Source organism: Mixophyes fleayi, chromosome 1, assembly GCF_038048845.1.
Source record: "Mixophyes fleayi isolate aMixFle1 chromosome 1, aMixFle1.hap1, whole genome shotgun sequence".
NCBI lineage: Eukaryota > Metazoa > Chordata > Amphibia > Anura > Limnodynastidae > Mixophyes > Mixophyes fleayi.
In genome coordinates, this window is record NC_134402.1 from 181,621,359 (window position 1) to 181,639,883 (window position 18,525).

The 18,525-nt window shown below is 35.4% G+C and overlaps 1 protein-coding gene across 5 annotated transcripts in view; it reads right to left on the reverse strand.

Moving 5' to 3' along the window:
* The window catches only part of NRG1 (neuregulin 1), a 118,317-nt gene that overhangs the window by 29,584 nt on the left and 70,208 nt on the right, over positions 1-18,525 (reverse strand). The window lies entirely within an intron of this gene.

An 18,525-nucleotide genomic window follows, 5' to 3' on the forward strand; every position in this document is an offset into this window, starting at 1 on the left:
TTTTCATGACTGATTACACAGTGCCTCCTCTATGGATACGTTACTGTACATCTCTTATGTACTTTGTATAAACCTGTTGCGGATGTGTAGTTTAATTTAACAGTTTTAGTCAATTTTGAAAAAGTCAGGGATGCAATGGTGCCAGCAAAGACAGAGGTAGAAAATAGCATCAACTATTGTATGAATGAAAACAAGAATAGGACAATTGCAACAGAGTTCTAGACATTAGGAAGAGACCCCCAGTGGTGTACGACACATCTGTTACACATCATAATTATGAACTTAATTTTCTAGCAATGATTGTTGAAGGATAATACGGGTTGTAGTTAAACAACAAGGAGAACTACACTAATTAATCAGTCTGATTACCTCAAAATGTTTGACATTGCTGTTCACTTACACGAATTTCAAGCTCCTAATTCCAAAGAGGGAAATTCTGAGTCACACATAAAATGAATTGCCAGTATCCCAGCTATCAGAGCAATGATATGAGATGAGTTTAGTCCTCTATGTTATGGTCCTTTAGAAAAAGCAATTTGCAGATCAAGAGCTTATTCTTGACCAATTTCAAAGCAGTACTCCATAGAGTTCCTAACTGATGCCAGTGAGTGAGCAATGATGGACTACAGCTGCGTTTCACCAATTGCCATGAAGGGGAACACATTGTGGTTGTCAAACACAACTATGATATCCTTATGACATGTGGAATGTTCCTCTGCTTTGACCTGACCTCGGGCTTCAGTTTATATATTAATACAACCATCTTATGCTTTAGTATTTATACAATCAAATAACACATAATTTCATTGAATCTTATCTTATTGATGGTGCATTATATAAAAGCAAATATTAGGAACATAATAAAGATATATTCCTAATTCTCAGGGGTGGATAAAGACACATACAGTACTTAAAATAAAGCTACTAAAATATCTGTAAATGTTACTAGAAGCCTGCCTATAAGAAGCAAAACTCAGGGCTAATTTACTATAAATTATGAGTAAAATTTCTGCAGCCATTAATAGAGTAAATAAAACATCCCATTTTCTTTATTCATAGATGTTCCCAGCAAGACAAGAGCAGCTGTAATGAAATATTTAGCAAAATACCCTATGTGACTTCACACAGACAAACTAAAGTATCTTGGGAAATGGACAATATCATTCCATGACAATTTTCAACAAACAACCATAACTAATGATTAGTACTGTGGAAGAAAATAGCCTGATCCATGAAAAATGTACTAATGCCCAAATCTCTCTGATGGCAGCATGACTTTGTTGTTTTCACTAACTCAAAACATGCTAACAAAGGATACCATGCTAGCCAACTCATACTACACTTATTGCTAGCATGTGCTCCATCTGAATATATATATATATATATATATATATATATATATATATATATATGTACAGAAATACAGTAAATACTGGTGCTCAAAACCGAACTTAGAGCACAATTTGCTCCATATACATATAATAAAAAACATACAAAAGAGAGAGATCATAGTGTAATATTATAGAAGCACCAAGCTTATGTATAGTAAATAAGACTATAGACTTAAACATGATAATCAAAAAGCTTATCAGAGTGTTGATGGTGGATAACAATCTATAGTGTAAGCTTGAGAGCGGGGTTCTCTTACCTCTGTGTCTGTATGTATTACCCAGTATTGTTTTATTAATGTTTGTTTCCAATCGTAAAGCGCTACGGAATTTGTTGGCGCTATATAAATAAATGTTGATGATGTTGATGATAGTGGTCGCGTTGTGGAATTTTAGAGACAATTTAAAAGATGGTTACCTGTATATGACTTTTTTACAGTACGTGTCAGCATCCAGTTGCTTGCAACACTGACATTGCATTACTTTTTACTTTTCCAATGTCCGTGTTACAGGCAACAGGAATCCTAAGGCAGTGCTTCAATTAGAAACAGAGGATAGTTCTCAATTTGAGACAGCTGATTGGTTCTAATTAGAAAGTACAGCTCACCCAACAGGTGGGTTACTGCATTTGTAATGGTGAATCCCTGTAAAAGCATTTCACATGATTATCATTTTTAAGCATGTAGTTTTATTGTATTGTCATAAGATTGATGTTTCTATAATATTACATAACAAGCTCTTTTATTTGTTGTTTTTTTTAGGCAAGCATACCTCCCTAACTTTGTCTTTCCAGTAGTGTGATGGAGGTGTGACCATGTCATGCTGGTGGTATGGCCACACCCTGGGAGCATGCTTAGCACTTTTGAAGCGCTAGACTGCCCTGTTCTCTCCTCCCCTCCAAACTCCTTCATTGCTGTGCACACCAGTGTGCAAGGCACCTATTCACAGTAGACAGAATTTCCCCAATGTTTCCAGCCTAAATTTGGGCGGTTGGGAGGTATGTGTAATCTTACAGTTTAAACCATTGCTGGTTACGGATTTTAAATTTGCCTAATTTTAAATTATTTTATTGATTTTATTCAAACATTTCCAATCATATTTGTCAGTTGTCTTATATATTTGTCATCTTGCTTTATATATTTGCTGGTACGAGTGCAGATTTAGGATAGATAGATAGATAGATAGATAAATAGATAAATAGATAGATAGATAAATGAGAAACAAAATACGGTAACTAAATTCAGTGTCTCTTAATATAAAACATTTGCATTGTAATACTGAAATAATTATCCCTCACATCTATCATGTGAACATTCTTTCTCACATTTATAAACTGTTAACATAACTTACTATGTTATTATCAAGTAATCTTCTATGATAGTTTCTCTGGCAATAATTTACAATTCAATTTTCACACTTTTCCAATATTAGGTTTATACAAAAAACCCAGACTCATAAATGTGTGCTGTTTGGAACTATTCTCTCTTTCCTCCCTCAGGGAATAAGCAGAGCACAAGTCTGAGATAATGTATCTACAGGACAAACATTGAGGAGATAATATTGGACAATGTATTTCCTGGAAGCACGTCCAAGAAGACGAAAACACAGATTGAATGTGACTTTATTATATTTAGAGATAAAAGCATACCAACTATTTCAAAGTGTGCATTCCTGATAAAATAACTTGCAAGGTAATGTGTAATAGCGTATAAGGTTAAGCTTGGGCATATAATCCTTACCTTAAACAGCTCTATGCATCCTGTGTTTGAAGTGCTACGATTGTACCATAGTAATAAATACCTTATACCCAGTTATTATCTCAAACGTTGCTGCTCAAGCCCCTAGTACAATAGCACTACTAAAAGACAGAAGAACAGTGCTGATAGGGGCTATAATATTAAGGCATAAAGCAGATATTGTGTCAGGTACTGACTACTGGTATTTCTGCTTCCATGTTTAATGTGAGCAAGCATTGTTTAATGGTTGATTAAAGAATATAGTGGGTGATAAATGCATGAAATTATTATATGCGAGCGTAACTACCATAGGTGTAAGCTGCTGAGGATCCCACAGCTGATGGGGGCCCACATTACTTGTGAAAGCCCCAGCTATGGGGGCCACAAATGTTTAGTCACCCCCCTCATTATATGCAATAAAGTCAACCGTACAATATACGTAAAAATAATATTAATAGTCAACTAGAATCTTTTCTCTTCTTTGCAGGGGACAATTAGGTTATTTTTCTATTATCATTTATAGGAAGGTATATACTATTTTTTATGATGCTTAAACTTTAACAGAGAACTGCAGACAAATGTCTGCCAAGAAGGCAACTACTAATAAGTTAGCATCACTTTGCGGACATCAATAAATTCTATGAATGATGGCTCTGCACTATTTGAAAGTTCCAAGTTGAAACCACTATTCTCCTAGTCTGTAATATTATTATTGTTATTATTATCATTATAGTAAATTAAGCAGGCTGAGCACTTTTTGGCAAGGAACAGATCACGCTGACCAGTACAGAAGCTGCTTATAAATTATCAGTAATAAGCAGCGTTTCACTATGACACAACTTTCTCTTTGCTTTAACAGTCATTAGTAATTACATGGAATAGACAGAGTGCTTGCATTTAACACTGCAAAAGAAAACATTTCTAAATGCTTATATTTAACATTGCTCATTTTAAAAGCAAACATATTCTTATTGTGATTTTATAGTACAGAAGATAAACTAATAATATCTGTTCGTTACAGGTGCTACTTAATATTAAAGCTATGAGATTTCTTTTAAATGCATCACCATATTTCAAGTCGGGCTGGACAGGTCTGACATCTGCTGTAACCAGTGAGTTCTGTGAGTATAGATTAGCCAAATCTTTATCGCAGGATTTCCTGAGCAAATTCTAATGCTCAAGCAGTCCTTCAGCAGATACAGCATTGTTATCATAAAACCTCATGCATTCCTTGGCAGGTTCTGCTTGGCAGGTATGAATGAGCTTTACAAGACTATATTTTCAGAATAGGGAACTACATCATTTCCTGGAATGTGACAGATTAGGTAATGTGATGTTTAGCGTTTTCATTCTCTAAGAAAACAGGTACATACAACAATCCGGAATTGTATAGACAATTACTTTAGTTTTTTCTATTTTGCATAACAGTTACACCCCCCTCCCCCTCCAGAAAAAATAAATAAAATAACCATTTCTTTCTTTTTCTTTAAAGTTCAGCAGCCAAAGTTACAAATTCAACTTCCAGTTTTCTAAAATGGAATCAACAAATTGCAGTATTGTTGCACTGCCTTTAGGTGGTGCTGCCTGTTAATACTATAGGGGGGATTCAATTTCTGGAGATGTGTCCAGGAGTGCCTACAGAACGGCACTTGAAGGTGCTCTGCAGCAATGTAACTCCATTAATTTTTCCTTGCACCCCATAGGAGCATAAGAAAAGTAGCAGAGATTCCATACCGTATTAGGCGGTAATGTGTGTAGATGGCATGACAGTGAATTCCCCCTTAGTGGCCTACTTAATAAATAGATAGAAGCCCTTTATCCGCCAAAAATAAATGTGAAACAACTGCAATAAGCAGTGATATAAAAAACGAATCCTATTGCTTATAATTATGCTAATTGTTAATAAACATTGTTACTGGCCATTTCATAGAAGGGTTATTTTGCATGATGTTTGTAAATTTGTAGCTCATGGAATTTATAGTCCAGGAATAGAGCTGTATGATACATTCTGCTGTATGGTGTGACTGGGGTAGGACTGGGAACACTTAAAGCCAAATTTTGCAAGCAACGTCTCTAGCTGAAAGTGTCAAACCCCTTCAGACTTGTATTAACTTACACTGATCTCATTTTAACAACAGTGAATGCCTAGCACCAGTTTTCCAGTGGTGGAGTCTCAGTTTCCATAAACACCCTTGGTGTAAATTCTCACTTCCAAAGATAACAACCAATCAAATTAAAGCCAAATCTCATAAGTAAAACATAAGTAAAGATATCCTGATTCAGCAAAAAACTGGTCCAGAGCAAAGAGATTATCTTTCTTAATTTTGACAGCTAAAAAGAAAAAGGTTCTATCGCACTAGTTTGTCATCTAGAAATATAACCCCAATGAGTATGTTATCATATTATTATATTTTTATATATCAACCTGGGGGTGCCACCTAAACTTTGAATGTTAACATTTTAGAGAAAGAAAGAGAGAAAGTTATATTGTAGGTGCACTAATACTTTCTAATGATCGTATTTTATTATAAGATATAACTTTTATTAGTGTTGGTTAAAATAGAGCGAAATATATATTAAAAGGAATAAAAATACTCGCTATCTGTTTATATATTCTCTGTTGATGTTTGGACTTATGCTGATCAAAAATGGTAGTAGCATAACGGTAATTAGTTTAGCAGATATGCTTATTATTCATGGCCACTCCTTAATACCATTCCCCTGGTATTAAGCTAAGCTATAGCGCTGCTAATAAATGCCAAATGTATTAATTAGCAAATAGGATTTGATAATCTTAGAGGAAATGCATAATACGGGGAGTGGATTGCTAACTACCTATGAATACCACCGAACTAGCTCTGGGTATATCGGGGTATAGTTTCAGCTGCCAGTTTAAGAGAAATCAGATGGACAGATAGCGAGGACGCCGACGCGCGTTTCGCTGTGGTCTGCTTTGTCCAAGGCAAAAAGTTGCCTTGGACAGCTGAAACTATACCCCGATATACCCAGAGCTAGTTCGGTGGTATTCATAGGTAGTTAGCAATCCACTCCCTGTATTATGCATTTCCTCTAAGATTATCAAATCCTATTTGCTAATTATTACATTTGGCAGTTATTAGCAGCGCTATAGCTTAGCTTAATACCAGGGGAATGGTATTAAGGAGTGGCCATGAATAATAAGCATATCTGCTAAACTAATTACCGTTATGCTACTACCATTTTTGATCAGCATAAGTCCAAACATCAACAGAGAATATATAAACAGATAGCGAGTATTTTTATTCCTTTTAATATATATTTCGCTCTATTTTAACCAACACTAATAAAAGTTATATCTTATAATAAAATACGATCATTAGAAAGTATTAGTGCACCTACAATATAACTTTCTCTCTTTCTTTCTCTATAATGTTAATTTTGACAGTATAAGGAATTTGAATGAGTTAAACAGCTATGGTCTTTATCTCCAACAAAATCCAGATTTAACTGGAACATTCAAGGCAAATAGCAATGTCAGTGTCAGAGTAATATGTACATGTTGTTTCATGTTAGAAGATGTATTCACAAAGCTACTTTATTATCCTCAAATGTCGTGGCGGAAGGATGTTGTCGTTGTTTAGCAAAACCATGCTGTTGTTTAGCTACCGCAGTGCTGTAAATATTATCTGACATATATAAAGCATTCACAGTAAGCGATTTCACGCTGGAGGCTACAGGAAACGCAGTAATCCATGGAGATTTAATATAATCTACGCAAGGGGTAGACGACCTGGAAGTTCAGCATCAATAACTATAATCCTGAGACATCTAGGTGGTGTGACACATGTTGCTTACCATCTGATAGGAACAGAAAACAGACTTCTAAGATAATTTGTATATTGAGATAAATATATGGATTAAGTCTCCAAAATATTCTTTTTAGCTCTTAGATTTTACCTTATTCCATTCAATTATTTAATGGCTTATCATTCAAGAGACAACAAAAAGATTATAACTGTCTATTTGGTTATTTCTGCAACCAATTTAATAATGACATTACTTTTGGTATTAGATTAAGGTCTTCTAGGGGTCATTTTCTCAAGAAGTACTGGATGCTGAGGTCATTTGAGGAAGGAGCAGTATAGGGATTATGGTAATGTAATTAGTACTAATGCTTTAACCAGAATCTTCAGATGGTAGAAGTCAAGGAGCTATGCTCATATGATATTTAGTATTCTGTTAATCATAATAGTAATATTTGCAGTTACCCAGGTGCTTTAAAGGAACAAATATAAACCTTTGTAGTACTTGTTTCTGTGGTCAATTATTCTCAGAATATTTAATGGTCATAATGAAAGCAAAGATTAATTCAATATGCTGAATTGTCATAGAGTCGCTTATCAGACAAGTCCACTATTTACTAAGCAGCACATTTATTGTCTATAGCAAAGATAATCCTCTGCTTTAACAACATATTACTTATCCTCTTAAATACTTTCTACTAAATGATCTCAGTTGTTACAGTCACTATAATATGGACACTAGTTACCTTAGCACATATTTATTACATAAACATTTTATTTTTATTTTATCCATATTGCATATTTCTACAGATTGACATAACTAAGCCATGGAGGTATTTAAATCTCAACAAGTTTGGCTGTTTAAGGTTCACTGGTAATGTGCTAGGCCTGCATCTAAAGTTAAAAATCTTAAGATCTCTTTTTCATCTCCATAGATCAGCTGCAGGTTGAAAATATTTAATCTCCGTGTGTAATGTATGATAGCATTTAAGTACATCCTGCCTTCCTAAATAAAGAGAACAAAAAGAGAAATCATATTGTAGTCTAGAGATATAAATAGTTCATATTAATGGTCTGCTGGCTATAAAAAACAACATATTAACTAAGAAATTCTTAGTTCTTAGATAGTTCTTAAATTGAGGCCGTTTTGCAGAGTGCTGGTGTTGCAACTTTCAAGTTCTGCTTCTGCAACACCATTCTGTACAAGTGTTTGTAAATTTACAATTCGTTAAATTTATAGGGGGTGATTCAATTCAACGCGATTTGTCTCCGGACAAGAACGCAGAGACACCTGGAGGTGATGTCCAGGCTGAAACCTATGCTCATTTTTCTTTGCTCCCAAACAGGTGTGCAGAAAGATGAACTAGTACGCCATACCCTAATAGGCGGCAATTTGGGCAGACATTGCTGTGTTATATATGCCTGCATTTCTGCAGTGCTAATGAGCAATGCAGCTATTTGAATTCTGTTATCACATAAACCTTTTGCAGATGACTTTACACTGCTATGTATGGCATTGTGTGTAAAGATGTTAAAAGGGCAATTGTTTGCTCTAGGTCCATATATATAACAATCAAGTAATAAATATATAGCAACCTAAGCACCAAAATAAAATAATAAAATAGATATTGTTATGTATGTAAGATATGTAAAAGAGCTAGTAGGGGCCATGATAGGGAAAACTTGAAGTTGTTTCTCACTGCATTGTAGAACATAGATTTTTACACTGCTGAATTTAACACCACTTCAGATGTGGCTTTATCATAGGGAGACAGCATAAAGTAGTTAAACATCTGAGTGCAAATAAACCAATACAAAGATACATATGAAACTTCAGATAAAGTCCCTATGAAGCATTACTTTCCAATTATACTTAAATGAGGACTATGCATTTGAGAAAAATGTCCAAGCAGAGAAGCAGATTTTGCTGTGACCTCACTTTTTAACCTTTCCTCCCCAATACACAGGGGAAGCAGAGCAATCAATGAACAGAAGTGTTTGAGCAGACGGACAATGTTATAGCACATTGGGGCATGTGCAGAATGCAAAAGCAGGTATAATTTCACTGAACCAGGTGTACTAATTTTAGGTTATGTATGACCTTTGCAGTGTATTGAATATACACAACTGCCTCCAAATGTGAAATAATAAAATAAACTATGCAATTTGGTTAGCTACATTAAAATTGTATTTGTAATAATAATATTATTATTATTATTATTATTATTATTATTATCTGTTTTAATGATTTTATATTATTTAGTTAATTTTACCTTAGGTGAGTCAGCATTTCATATGTTCTTTCACAATAAAATTCTTCCTTTGTTTAAAGTGAAAATAAATCTGCCAACAACAACAAGGTCATATACATTGTGCTGCTGAAGGCAAGACTAAAATAGACTTGACTTTGCCTTCATTTGGTGTATTTTATTACAATCCGTTATAACTGACTTGTGCATTTTCTTCCACTTTGAGGGCATTTCAATAAATGCAGAAATCCTTGCAAACTACGGAAGCATGGAATTCAAGGACAATTTCAAGTGCTGGTATGTTCATACTATCTTTAATTAACTGTATTTTGTTAAGGGTATTTCAACCTCCTTGTTACCAGTAGAGATGTTCACTGACCCCCGTGTTCTGCTTATGATTTTGGTTTTGGATCTGGATTAACTTCATGTTTTGGTTTTGGCAAAACCGCCCTTGCGTGGTTTGGTTTTGGTTTTGGATCCCCTTTTGTTTAAAAAATCACATATTTTAGCTTTTTGACCACCTCACAGGTCACAATATTATTTTCATACACTTTCATACACTTTTAAACAAAGACTGCAGCGACCTGGCCGGATGCTAAACGACAGAGCAGTGACTCTAACACACGGCAGTTCCTAGCACATCTAGGAAACATTGCAACACAGCAGTGTCAGTAAAGAAAAGTGGTGCAATTAGCAATGGAGCTCTCCTCTTTGTATGTTACCTATATAACACAGTACAATTTGACTGCAGATTTAGAAGACCAAGCCTGCCAGACCTATTATTTGTATTTCAGAAATGACAGTTAGCAATGGAGCTCTCCTGAATGTCACTGGAGACTTTGAAGAACACTGCTACCCCCTCCTCTTTCTATTCTACCTATGACGCTGCCCAACTGCTCTACAGACAGTGCTACCCCTTCTGTGCCCCTCTGTGAAATGGCGCTGGATCACGGTGGAGGGCGGTATTTATAGAATCCAAAGCTTGCGAGATCTGAGATCCGACGACTTAACAATAACGTTTTGCCCATTTTCAATTCCGAGAGAGCACGAAAGAACTGAGCCTGAGCATCTCTAGTTTACAGTGGTGAACATGGACCCTGGTTCACCAGAGGACAAAAAGAAGTGGTTTATTGGCAGTGTGGTGGAACATTGTTATCTTATACACCATGAGCATCTCATCACTACTTTCACAATTCGGGTGAGCCAGGAGTCTTCTCGTCCCTGTACATACTACATACTGTGGCTTAATTATGTATGTTAAACAGTTAGCTTGCTATCTGCAGCTCTAACTCTGCCTCATAGATCACTAAAAACAGGCTGGCTTCTCTCCACTCTTACTTGATGGACCATGACTCTATCTTCTGTTTTTTTCCAATAAATCCCACCTTGTATTTAAAAAGAAATAATTTTGTTTGTATTTCTATTTTAAAAAAAACCCAGTACCATAAGAGTGGCTAATGCAATATGACTTTTACAAGTCAACAGAAAAGCGTCTGTGTTACAGACAAACTGAGAAATGATTTTGGTATTAGTAGAGTGGACAGATATACCTCTGCTTCCATTTCAAGAATATATTTACAAGGGCACTTCCTTACAACTTACAAATAAACATAAAATCCAAGCTATGTGACATTGCCCAAATACTACAAAGTGGGTATTTCCTACTACAATAGTGGGTATTCCCTTTACAAGAACTTTAGAGCTTTTTGAAGTACATGATATGCTATAATTTATTGCATTGAAGTGCAAAGTTTATCTTTGCTCAATGGAAAAGAATAAAATAAACATGTAAGTACATCCATCAGCCTGCACAGATAGCTGCCCAGTGGCATTTTCCACCTGCTGTGCTCCTTATCAAGTACACAGCTGATGACCTGTGACTATGAACTTCCTAGAGGCGCAGTGTATGTGCCAGTCATACAAGTAGTGATACAACTTTTAAAGATAACCACAAGGAAATGTTTTTTTTAGCTATTCTCTATTGTATTTGCAAGCAGGCAAATGACAGGGGTTGTCATGTAGATTCATTGGCAGTAGAAACAGTTAGGCCACTAAGACCATGCTACTAAGATAATTCATCAATGTCTCTTAAAACTTGAAATTAATGGTTCAAACAAGGGTCATGAGTTTATTGATTTTAGATACCATGTATCCAAAAAGATGCTGTTAATCTGTGGCTGTATTAAAAAAAAAAAAAAAAAAATGTTTAAAGAATATAAACATTGCACTCAGTTATTAAAAATGTTGCATTTAACATTTCTAAAGTAAGTGCTTGAAAAGTTAAAAACCTGAATTTTAGCGGTACAAGTAACGCTGCAGTTCTCCGATTACTTCATACTTGCCAACTCTCCCGGATTGTCCGGGAGACTCCCGCATTTTGCGAGAGTCTCCCGGACGAGTGTGGCAATCTCCCTGATAGGATGTGGGAAAAATTCAGTTTAAACGCCGCGATTCACCCGGAATCGCGGCGTTTAGCTCCGCCCCCGCTGTAAAATGACGCGATTTGCGTCATTCTGTCACGGGGGCGGGGCCAAAATGACGTGATTTCGCCGCCCCGCCCCCTGCACGCCCACGTCCCAGCCGGCATCTCCCGGAAAAAGAAAAATAAATGTTGGCAAGTATGGATTACTTAAGTCATCACAGGATGGCCCATAGGAAAAATGCTTTGAGTTATTCTATCGATAAGCAGCCATAGAAAAGATTCTAGAGGTATTTTGATAAATAGACTCCATGAAGGTATTACCAAAAAGAATAAGGAGAATAAAAGTTGCTAATGTAATAACATGCAGCATAGATATTCGATCAAATACAAAAAATATTTTAAAATATAAAATATAAGAGAGTGGTACACTCTTTAAATTTGGCTATGCATATTTTAAAGCATTTTCATTATTATTGCTTATATCTGTTTTTATTACACCAATGCAAACCAGCCTTCTCTAGTTTTTGTTTCAGTCTGCATTTTTTGGTATTACCCCATAAAAACATTCTACATGACTACAGGATATGCTGGTGCTATAGAAATAAAATTGAATCTGTTAACATACATACAATCATAAAATCATGTGAGTTTGGAAGCTTACTTAGATCTGCTAAGCTCACGTAAAATGTTCACCTTTATTAAATCAATCCCTTAGGATTTTAATGTGCAACTAAATGTTAAAAAGGTGAAAATCTAGAGTTGTAACTATTTTTTTTCTTGCTGTTTAAAGACATAATTTACATTAAACCCAAATTAATCACCACCAAATTGCAAGCTGTTCACTTAATCGGTATCTGGGTCTTTAACGACTGGCCTAATTTAATGATTCAATTTTGTGCCATCATGGCCACGGATAGACACTCCATCAATGTCACCTAGAGACCAGAAGGAAGTAGAACAGTTTCATTTTTAATGATTACTTAATTAGCGTAAGTGGCTAAAGAACAGAAGTTTCCTTAATGCAAAGAAAGCCTAGTTTATACAAGTGATAAGTGAAAGATGTACATCCGGTTCATGTAGTGTCTGGAAAAATATTTTAAACCAACCAGATGAATGCTATGTTAAAAAAATAAAATAGCACAATATTACTAACTTCTACAAAACAAGTATATGAAGAAAGGCCATATACTGTATGACCAAAATTTCAGGTCCCATGTATGAAAGGATTTGTTAGGAAAATTCCAAAGCTATTCATTTTGTTTCTTCCTATAATCATTGCATTTTTGCATTAAATAGATAAACTGATAAAAATCTTGGGTTCGTGCAAGTGGTTTAGCTGAGAAGAAAAATGTGCATTTAATTTACGCAGCACTCATTATTATAAGTGTTTAGCGAACCTCTGCAGAAAGTATAACTGTACACGTTTGGCAGGTTTGAACTATTGAACCCTAAATGTTTAATATTTCTGCATACTTTAGAAGATGAAAATGGAAAGAGTCATTATGAGATGAATGAAAAACAACAACGTTAATGGATTGTTATCAAGTATTTTGATGACTGCTTTGATAAGCTATTTATCACACTTTTAAATGTCCTTTGGACTGGATCACATCGGCTATATGAACTTGTAATGACGCTGTTAACTGCAATCCCATTATGAGTAGAACTTGTTCATGAAGTCAGAAATCAGTAGCTTTTGCAAATTGTGGGTAATATGAAAAGAATTATAATACAAAACACTCAACGGGAGCTCATTTCCAAAGCATGCCCATTGGTGTTGCATGAGTGCTACTAGATGCACATGGGTCCATCCACCCCATAGAGGGACTGGTGAGCATCCTCTGCACCCTTACAGGGCACATTGAGAAGTGGAAACAAAATCTTTAGGAGGTGTACAGAGGAAAAGTGTAAATATCATATCAAAATCCAACATCCTAGACGTTTTCAACTGAAATTTTTTTACGTATTTCTCCTAAAATACTGCTCTAGAAATAAGTCTATCCTTATTTATGGCTTAAAGAAATTATGAGAATGAGGGAAAGAGATTGCATATATATGTCATGTGTGTATACTGTATGTGCACCCAGATGTGCAAATTATCATGAGCTGATTATGAACGGACTAGTCAAAAGATACTACTCTCTCTCCGCAATGTGCACTAACACTACTGTGTGTCGAAAGGCTAGCTTCCATTCCTTATAGCAAATTACGTTGATTTAATTGTTTTTGGAGCCCAAATTCTTGAAGTGCATTAATTTGTTATATACTCAAATTCAAAAAAACTAATTCAGATTTTTCAAATGCGAGTATGGCATACAATACGTTGCTAGACCAAACTATAGGAGGTTCACGCATGTATAGTTTTAGATACAGTCTTTTTGCATATTGATTGTGATAATTGCCAAAATGATTCATTCATTGACTTGTTTAATTGATTGTCATGCACGTGTAGGAATGTTCAATTGCACATAACCAAAGGCAAGGAAAAAAAAAACAAACAAAAAAACAACACAACAATCATTTATAAATATGATGCCCCAGGAAAAAAATACTATTTCTACAAAATTAATAGATCTTCAAAACTATATTACAAAACTATAGCTCACAGGCATGCAGAAGACTGCTGACTCACAATGTGAAGGCACACAGTCTGTTTGCTAACACTTTCTGCACCTGGCTTTTCCATTCTGGCTTCCAGCATAATACTAAATGAAGAATTAAATGTTCTTATAGGACATGCACATATCTTTAGAAAGCAATACACAGTTTAAATGCTTATTCCACCTGTATAGTAGATATTGAAAGCTTCTATAAATATAACTGTTGCATAACATTTCCAAACATACCTTTGATGAAAGGCTACTTCTACAATTATAATGGCACTCTACCCCATTGTTTCCCCTTTAACCAAATTAGTTCCCCTTTCCAAAGACACCCCTCCTCCATGCTGTTCCAGTCCATGGGCCTGAGTCATTAAGGAGAGCAAAGCGAAAAAAAAAGAAGTAACTTTGCACCTTGGCAAAACGATGTTGCATTGGAGGAGGAGGTAAAGGTAAAATGTGGGGACAGATTTATAGTTGTTGTAGGGCATGTCCTAGATCAATTTTAAATTTCAGTGTATAAATAAAGTTATCAAGCATTTGTGTGCTACAATAAAAAGCAACCAGTATTTTACTTATGTGCAAAGTAATAAACTAACTTATACCGCTTGAATTGTAACGTGGTTTGTCCAGGAGAAAATGTACTCCTTTTTTTGCCTTACTCTCCTTAATGATTCAGGCCCCATATGTCTTTTGTGTTCCCACAATGGATGGTCCAAATTGTGAATAGGTCATAAGCTGAGGGGCTCCTATACTTCTGCTGTGCCAGTTCATAATTATAGGCTGTATATATTTAGTGAGAGGGAAATATTCTTATATTTATCATTACATACACACAGTTTTTCCAGTTCTTCTAACCTCCTAGTTTCAGTGTCATACAGTAGCCTGTCACTTGTTATGCTATTTAATCTACCATGCAAGATTAGTTTGATGTGTCTCAGTAAGATGAGAAGCTTATAGATATATTATATCTATAATATATCTATAGGCAATTAAGGAAGCATGCATATTTAGCATATAATTTAAAATTACCCCAATGCTTCCTTGTGGTTGACAAATGCAATTAAATCATTACAGTAAACTTGCCCACCTTTTTTTAATAATATGAGTGCTGGATGAGTATACACTCTGCAAAACACAAGCATTTTGAGTTAAAATTACTAGTGGCAACCAAATGGCCCTCTCCTGAGAAAACATGGACACAGGGGACCTAAACATGCAACATGATTAAGAAAGAGACAAAAAGAATTCAGTTTCTCTGTTGCTAGTGGAATTAGGTTACCATCAAGGAACAACTTGAAACACAGAAGCATTCAGTCAACTAGCTTTGTCATTTTATTGTATGATGATTCCCTTGTCAGCTTGCTACCAACTACATTCTTAGATCATGCTTGACAGCAACACTAGCCAAGAGCTCATCATGAAAGCAAATGGTGTGCCATCACCCAGATTGTCTTTGCGAATATGCTGAGTGAAACTGACTCACACATGATCCATTAGGAAGCTGGAAGGAAGCCAATCTACTAGTAAATTGCTCCATATAGCAAATCCTGAGGTTGACTGCCAGGGAATAACTAAATTATAAAAAATTTTGTTGCATCAAAGATTATACCATTATAATGCAGATTACCTGGCCGTAGAAGTCTCTCAGCTATAAGCTTTATTCTTTGGAAAACTTTTCAAAGTGTATTATTAACATAACATAATAATCATTTCTTTAGTAATCTTGCATGGCATTCAAACATTCATACAGAAATTATTGTTGTCACTGCATATCTCAGTAAATCTGTTGAATGTAGAAGCAAACACCAATAGTAAAACATAATATCATCATCATCATCAGCTATTTATATAGCGCCATTAATGCCGCAGCGCTGTACAGAGAACTCACATCAGTCCCTGCCCCATTGGAGCTTACAGTCTGAATTCCCTAACACACACACATACATCATGGTCAATTTAATGGCGGACAATTAACCTAATAGTATGGGTTTTTTTGGAGTGTGGGAGGAAACCGGAGCACCCAGAGGAAATCCATGTAAACACAGGTAGAACATACAAACTCCACACAGATAAGGCCATGATCAGGAAATGAACTCATGAGGCAAAAGTGCTAACCACTAAGACACTGTGCTGCCCATAAAAACTATTAATAAGGTTATTTAAAGTTACCCTAAAACTACATTTTGTACCAAATGCATGCAGTTGTAATGCAGCCTGATAAAACAGAGAAACAGAATTTGGTGGTCATAAAAGAGCCAATATTTCAATGTTGTCTGCTTCCTTCAGCTCCTAAATTTTACTATTTTTAAGTGTTATGTCTAAAAAAAAATTTTTGTGTGATTTTTACTTTTTTTGATATCTCCTTTCATGGCAGTATGAACATGGAGGCATGTAGTTGTGATAATAGCTTTCTGTGGAAGCAAAGGTGTAATGGCACAGAATGCACATGCTTTAGCTCTACGATGGAACCTGCAACACACGTTAATTACATGTTGTTGCAAGTTCCAAGCCACACTCGGTTTAATCTTATCAGCCAATTCAAAATAAATCAATGTATTTTTCTTTATGATTCAGCCATGTTCTTGTGGTAAACATATTTAATCTACATATATAAAGTGAATTAGAAAACAGATCATTGGGCTCTCACTTTCCTCTCCCATTTCCATTTCAGTATATTAGAACATGGCAAGTGCCCATGAATAGTGTTAGCATTTACTTTGCTGCTGCTTACTGCTAAGCACTGGAACACAGGAGAGAGTTAGGTAGTATAACAAGCCACTCAAACTAAGAAAAGGAACACGGCAGTCCTGTGAGTCTGAGCATGACACAAGCCAGTTCTAAGACGGAATTGCCACCCACAGATAACCTTAACATTACAGAGAAGCTGATGAGTTTATATGACATTTTTCATCAATAGGATAACAGAGAAATGAATAGGAATGTAAGCCAATGATTTTTTCTATCAATTGACATATAATAATTTAAAAATAGAATGGCTGTCTCCATTAAATTGAATTTCGGAAACATTTTGCTGTAGAGCAGATACATCTGTACATGACAAGTATATCAATATTAAAAATGACTTTGGGCCCAAAAATATTTGTCCTAGAAAACAAAATGCAACAGGATATGTGTACAGTTTTGGCCAACAAGTACATTGTGCCCTCTCAAAATCCATTAATTCGGCTCACCATAGGAGTCAACGGATCTGCTCAGTTGGTAACCTGTAAGGTCAAATTTGGTATAATTCATCATGTATTGGACCTATTGTCAAGATGAGTGTAGTCAGAAAACCATATTTGTAGAGTGCAGTCAAACCTTTATACAGAAGCATTATGGATATGTTTTTCATGAATGTGTCAGCCAGAAGCACTGTTACAACAAGCTTTTCTTGAACTTTAATAGCTGAAAACCATTACAGGTTCTCAATCAACAATAGTTGACTTTATAGCATATAGATATTCCACTCAAAAATGAGACGACGTGGTGGGATTAGTGTGTACCTTAAGTGATTTTAAGCACATATCTAACAATCAGCTGCTTATTTGGAAATGTTTAGGCACAGGATGACAGAGAACAATCAGATATATTCAGCCTAAGAAAAAGGAAACATTGTGTACTTTAAATTGTACTAGTGCTGCCATAAAAAGACACTATCAATACACAGGAATGTCAAAGCCTGACACAGAAATGCAGACATTAAAAGTAATATACTAGACACCAATCTTATCTGGATTGTGTTTTTTAGTGTTTGTTTTAATGTTAAAATGTACAAATTACTAAAAATAGAAAATTCCAGACTGCTGTATTTGTGAGATTTCTAGTGTCAATACCTTATTAAGATTCTAGATTCTTTAGATTTTACTATTTTACTGGCCTATGCCCTTGGATTTTTTACTAGACATCTGGAACATGAGTTAAAGTTTTGCAGGGCAAACTGAAAAATCAGGACAATGCAAAAGTGAAAACAGAATTATCATGTCTAATAAAACTAAAAGAGATTAGGAGCATTTATCTGCCTAGTATTTTTACTTCCTTTGCGGGAATAGCACAGCCATAGTTAATTTAATAGCAAATGAGATAAGGGTGAGACATATTTCATAAGAGCTGCTGAAACCAATAACACGTACTATCCTCTGCAAAGATGATATGATGTGCTTTATTTCATCATATACTTTTACACAAGGGCAAAACAAGAGACAAATTAACCTTCTGAATGATGCCCAACCTAGATTCTACATGTTTGTGTGGTACAGCTTGTTCCTGGATTACATTCATTGTAGGTATAGGCAAATATAACCCTACAGACGTACATATATGCAACAGCTTTTGAAGTGGCTGCCAG